Source organism: Camelina sativa, chromosome 15, assembly GCF_000633955.1.
Source record: "Camelina sativa cultivar DH55 chromosome 15, Cs, whole genome shotgun sequence".
NCBI classification, from domain to species: Eukaryota; Viridiplantae; Streptophyta; class Magnoliopsida; order Brassicales; family Brassicaceae; genus Camelina; species Camelina sativa.
This window is the reverse complement of record NC_025699.1, coordinates 18,081,101-18,087,612: the sequence shown is the minus strand read 5'-3', so window position 1 is coordinate 18,087,612 and position 6,512 is coordinate 18,081,101. Positions and strand designations below refer to the sequence as shown.

General features: G+C 40.2%; 1 long non-coding RNA gene across 1 annotated transcript; it reads right to left on the bottom strand.

Annotated features, from left to right (window-relative positions):
• On the bottom strand, positions 5,592-6,307 carry LOC109129229. The gene is made up of 2 exons (XR_002035414.1): positions 6,097-6,307; positions 5,592-5,988 (listed from the first exon to the last, which is right to left on the bottom strand). It is a non-coding gene; the product is annotated as an uncharacterized LOC109129229 (long non-coding RNA).

Genomic DNA, 6,512 nt, shown 5'->3' with positions numbered 1-6,512 from the left:
TTGAAGACTTCACCCAGTAATGAGGACTAGGTAACTTAGGTGTGAAGTTTGTACTCTTTTTCCCATAGTTGAGTTTTGTCCCAATGGGTTTTCTCAGCATGGTTTTTAATGAGGCAAATGGATTACTACGTCGAGTTATCTAGAAATCATTACCAATGGGGAATAACGTACTTCTGTACTAGTACAAGTGACTTATGCACTACTACAAGTCACTTAGACGTTTTGCTGCTTTCTTATTTCCTTAAAAACGTCTTGCTGTTTTATTTTGAACTGCCTGTTGTTTGGAGTGTCGAGCCTAGGGTTAATTATAAAACCCACAGCCACGCCTCCTTTGTTCTTTAGCGAAGAATGAAGTTGTGACATGAATTGTTGATCTTTCTTCCTCAATTTGATTTCTTGAATGCGTTCTTGAATTCTGGGTTTCTAAACACTTTGTGACATAGAAACTCTTCACTTGTTTCGTTCCATACAACCACCTAAACATCTATCTCCATCAAACCAGTGTTTTCTTCCTTCGATCTCCACACATCATCACCCAAAACCATCCGTTCATCATCACATTCCATCCACATCACCTGTCACTCGGTTATCAGCCTTCAACAGAGTCCAATCCTAGGGGAAATCGTATCATGTGGTATCAGAGCCAACTCTGTGTCAAGGCTAAGCGATTCTAAGAACCCTAACCTCTTGTGTTTTTGCTTTATTTCGTTTGTTTAGTTTTTTAGGGTTTGTTTTTGTTGATTCGTTGTGTCTAGATCGAATAGGGTTTGTTTTTGTTGAATTCGTTTGTGTCTAGATCGAATAGGGTTTTGTTTTGGTTGATTCGTTTGTGTCTAGATCGAATAGGGTTTAGTTTTGTGTTGTTCGAAATTAGACTGCAGTTAGGGTATTATTTCGAGTTTGTTCGTTATAGGGTTGGGTGTCGATCGATTCTCTTGTGGTGTCGCTCGATACTAGGTCTGTAGTCGTGTGTTTTCTTGTTTAAAATTCAGAGTCTTAGAGTTTATTTTCCTTTTTTTCATTCAAAGAACAAGTTACTGCGAGTTTCTTCCTTAATTTGCAGGTACAATGGAGCTTTCTCCAGAAGCTATGGAAGCTTTGAACCAAGCCATGTCTCAGCAAATAGCAGAAGCAAACAAGATAATGTCTACTCAGTTTCAGCAACAGATGGAGCAGCTCAATAACAAGTTTGAGAAACAGTTCAAAGACATAGCTCAAGCATCTAGTGCTTCAGAACAGAGTTCTTCAGACCCGCCTAGTCCTAATGAAGCCCATCGTTTAGCTAAAGGAAAGGCACACGTTGGAGTCTCTTCCAAGCATACACGGATCAGAACAGCTAAGTCATCTACTGGGGGGGAGAGAGACTTGTTTCAATCAGAGGAGAAACACTCAAGGTACAGAAAGAGAGCCGCGCAGAACTAGCAGAGATCACATTCGTCCACGACGAACTGAACAAGTAGCTGGGCATCGAATCTACATTGAGTCAGATAGAGAGTATTCTTAAGAAGAAGAATTTTCAGATCATAGTCAAAAAACAATGAGGAGAAACCGAAACAGAGATCATGGCAGGGATTATGAACCTTTGAGGCAGCAGCTGAAGCACCTTAAAATTCAGTATCCTTCTTTCCATGGAACCAATGATCCAGAAACTTATCTAGACTGGGAAAGGAAGATGGAATCCAACTTTCAAATTCAAGGTACTTATGAGTTGAACAAGGTGAAGATAGCCATCTCCAAGTTCAGTGGTTATGCTTTGTTGTGGTGGGAGCAGTTGGGACTTACTAGACATCGACAGAGAGAGCCTGCTATCACTACATGGGAACAGCTAGTCACGCAGATGAGGAAGAAGTTTGTGCCTACACACTATCAGAGGGAGATTCTTAACAAGCTTAGGCGTCTCATTCAAGGCACTAAGTCTGTTAGAGACTACTATCAGGAGCTGGAAACACTTATGATCAGGGCTGATCTAAGGGAAAGTGAAGACATGGTTATGTCGAGGTTTCTTGGGGGTTTAAACAGAGAGATTCAAGACAAGGTAGAGTTGCAGGACTATGAGGATGTGCAAGAAATGGTACATAAGGCAGAGTTGATTGAATCGCAGATCAAGAGAAAGGGAGTGAGGTCTACATTTACGCCTAACATGTCCAAGCCGAGGGAGTTCAGCAAATCCGCCTTCACCAAGGCCAGCAAACCCGTGACAGCCACAGTCAAAGAGGAGGTTAAAATCGACTTCAAGCCCAAGAGTAGTACCTCTACAAGTCATATTAGGTGTTTCAAATGCCAAGGAATGGGGCATTATTCCAGAGACTGTCCAAACAAGAAGATGTTTCTTCTTCAAGAAGGAGGAGAGATTGTGCCAGTAGACAGTTCAGAGAGTGAATCAGAGTCTGGACTCTGTGAAGAAGGAGAACCAGCAGTCATGGGAGAGATGTTAGTAGCACGCAGAGCTTTAAGTGTTCAGATGCATCCAGATGATAGAGGTCAGCGTGAGAACCTATTTCACACCAGGTGTATGGTTCAAGACAAGGTCTGCACCTTGATCGTAGATGGTGGTAGCTGTACTAATGCAGCTAGTGAAGAGATGGTACAGAAGCTTAATCTCAAGACCACTTCACATCCAAGGCCTTATCAGCTACAGTGGTTGAACAACAAGGGAGCTTTGACAGTCACGCAGCAAGTGATGGTGAAACTAGCGATTGGGAAGTATGAGGATGAGCTGTTATGTGATGTGATTCCGATGAAGTCAAGTCATATTCTGTTGGGAAGACCATGGCAGTTCGACAGAAGAGTGTTTCAAGATGGCTACACCAACAAGCAGTCATTTGAGTTCAAAGGACGCAAGGTCACTCTTCTACCACTTACACCCAGCGAAATCTACAAGGACCAGCTTCACATGGACCGCAAGGATACAGAGAAAGTGTCTCACAGCCTGTACATCAACCACAGCGAGTTCAACAAGCTATTTGAGCCAGAGATGACCACATTCATGTTTGGGTACAAAGATACACTCACCAGCACTAAGCCAGCAGAAGGGCTTCCACGCGAGACCATAGAGGTTATAGAGGAGTACAAGGATGAGTTTCCAGAAGAGATATCTCCAGGTTTGCAGCCACTACGTGGGATAAAGCATCAGATCGAATTGGTACCAGGTTCAGCTCTATCGAATTGGTACCAGCTTACAGAACCAATCCAGTAGAAACTAAAGAGCTTCAGAAGCAAGTAGAAGAGCTGATGAGGAAGGGACACATTAAAGAGAACCTCAGTACAAGTGCAGGTAAGGATAATGTAGTCACAGATGCATTATCCAGGAGGTACACTCTCATTTCTACTTTGTCTTCTAAGCTAGTAGGACTTTATGAGACTGACCTCGATTTTGCTGAGAGCTATGGCAAATGCCATAAGTTTGCTTTTGAAAACTACTATAGGCAGGATGGATATCTGTTCTTTAAGGATAGATTGTGCATACCAAGAGGATCCATGAGAGAGATGCTGACCAGAGAAGCTCACGGAGGTGGACTAGCTGGACATTTTGGGGTGTCAAAGACTCTACTTGGACTGCAAGAACACTTCTATTGGCCTCAAATGAAAACAGACGTTGAGAAGGTTTGTTCTAGGTGCCATATCTGCAAAATGGTGAAGGATTCCGATTTGAGGACAAATCCTTTTGAAGAGGGGGAGGATGATATGATCGTGGCAAGCACGGAGCCAGAAGCTGCAGACAGACCGGAGATGGTGGGAAGGATCACTCGGTCAAGAGCTAAGGAGATGGCCAAGGAAGCACATTCACTCATAGTTGACGGGTCATTCAACCTACCAAGGATCCAAGTCTTCAACATATCCACTTTAAAGACTTCACCCGGTAATGAGGACTAGGTAACTTAGGTGTGAAGTTTGTACTCTTTTTCCTATAGTTGAGTTTTGTCCCAATGGGTTTTCTCAGCATGGTTTTTAATGAGGCAAATGGATCACTACGTCGAGTTATCTAGAAATCATTACCAATGGGGAATAACGTACTTCTGTACTAGTACAACACTACAAGAAAATTGAGTTTTAATAGCAGCTGAATAACGCTATCTATCAATACCATAGCGTTTTAACAAACGCTATATCTGCACCCGTCATTATAGGTCAGACACTTTATATAGCGCTTTTTTGTTCTGCTATCGTATTCGCGGCTACCATAACGTTTGTGCGTCTGCAATTAAATATTCTATAACAGCATTTTTAAATTGTTGTTTTAAATATTAGGGTTTTGTGCAAAAAAACCCTCCAAATAGTTTTGTTTTGCAAAACAACCCTCCAAATTGGATAAATGCAAGTCAATACAATGATCTTTAAAGTAACCCGCAATATAACCCTTCTTTGTATAGATGACGTGTCAGCCGTTTATTTCGTTAAAAAACATCACGGTTGTTAAAACGACAGCGTTTTGCTTCGGTTTAAAACAACACGAAATTTAAAAATCATGTTGTTTTACAGACCAAAAACGACATACCCCTTCAATTTTTTTTTTTTTTCATCACCCTTCCCCTTCAACCTTTTAATAAAACTTAATTTGGGAAAAAAATCAAAATTAGGGTTCATCCTTATGGATATTTCAGGTTTATCGATTGCAGATAACACAACCACAAGTTTCTCAATTTCAGATTATCATTATGATACTTCTCAAATTAAAAAATTTCTCCACTAGTGTTCCCAGACATCTCGACAACAAAAAGACTTATTTCTCTTATGTGAATGGATTTTATACATTAGACACACCAACAATTCAGAGGATAACCATTCTGGGATCTGTGCAAAGACGCTATCAAAGCACCGAACCCGTCTCGTGGAGAACACGAACCAGATTATAATTCGGGTTTCTTGTAGACCCACTATCCTTTGAGTGGAGGATATGGGTTTCTCAGGCCACGACATTGAAGTGGGATTCAGATTGGGTTTGGGTCTAGGAGTCGGAATTGGAGCTTAAGAAGAGCTAAACCGGTTAGGAGGAAGAGTTAAACCTGGTCGAGGTGCAAAGGAAGAAGAAGATCCGAGAACTCTACCTTGGCCTTTGAATTTCCTAGAGAAATATTTTTTCATGAATCCCTTTAGCCTATCTTTGACCATTTAATCATGATTAACTTCTACAACGATGAACCCTCATACATCTCACGAAACTATCTCTCCTTTTTTCCCCAAATTGAAGGATGAACCCTAATTTTGATTTTTCCCAAATTAAGTTTTATTAAAAGATTGAAGAGGTATGTCGTTTTTGGTCTGTAAAACAACATGATTTTTAAACTTCGTGTTGTTTTAAACCGAAGCAAAACGCTGTCGTTTTAACAACCGTGATGTTTTTTAACGAAATAAACGGCTGCCACGTCATCTATACAAAAAAGGTTATATTGCGGGTGACTTTAAAGATCATGGTATTGACCTGCATTTATTCGATTTGGAGGGTTGTTTTGCAAAAAAAAATTACTTGAAGGGTTTTTTTGCACAAAACCCTAAATATTACTATAGCATTTATATAAATGTAATTGTTTACATTTATTTTTTTATTATTTATTTTTATTAATTATTTTTTATTGATAAAAATTTTGATTTGCTTAATAGAAATTTAAAATATCCAATAAGATTGAATGTTACAAAGCCACAAACATTCTAAAGATACAAGTTCATAGTACTACATAAACTCAAATGTGTCAGCCTCAAATGAATATAATCTTGTCATTAGGCCAAGCCACAGTGGTTCCGACTGCATCAGCTATGAATTCAACTTTAGAGTTTGCTCTCCATACTCTAGCACATATGAAAACAAGGTCTGATCTTTTAAGAGCATTGGCAATTGCATCTTTTGATTCTTCTGCAGCTTGTTCTCCAAGAAGCGGGTTTCCACCAGTACCTATAAAAATTAAGTAACAGAGACGCTTATCTTCAGCTTGTCTCTTCATGATCTTCTCAAGAATTCCAGTCTCTTAACCTAACAGCACCAGGCATGCCTCCCTTCACAATTTGCATTTTCAGATCAGCGAAACAAATATACAAAACCATTAAGCTAGAGCTCAAAGAACGTCCTCAACTGAATCAGCCAAAGCAGAATGTAGAACTAACCGGTAAAGCCACAAGATCATAAACTTGATCAGCACATTTAGAGATTAAGACATCTGCAAGCAATTTGGTCCCTGAGGATGCTTCAACCTCTAGCTTCTGCTCCACAGAAGCAAGAGTGACCTCAGCACCAGCTCGCCGTAGTACATCAACTAACACAACAGCTTCTATTTCCTCCGTACCATATCCAATTGGAATAAGCACCTAACACATGATTTATCAGTTATCTNGAAGGGACACATTAAAGAGAACCTCAGTACAAGTGCAGGTAAGGATAATGTAGTCACAGATGCATTATCCAGGAGGTACACTCTCATTTCTACTTTGTCTTCTAAGCTAGTAGGACTTTATGAGACTGACCTCGATTTTGCTGAGAGCTATGGCAAATGCCATAAGTTTGCTTTTGAAAACTACTATAG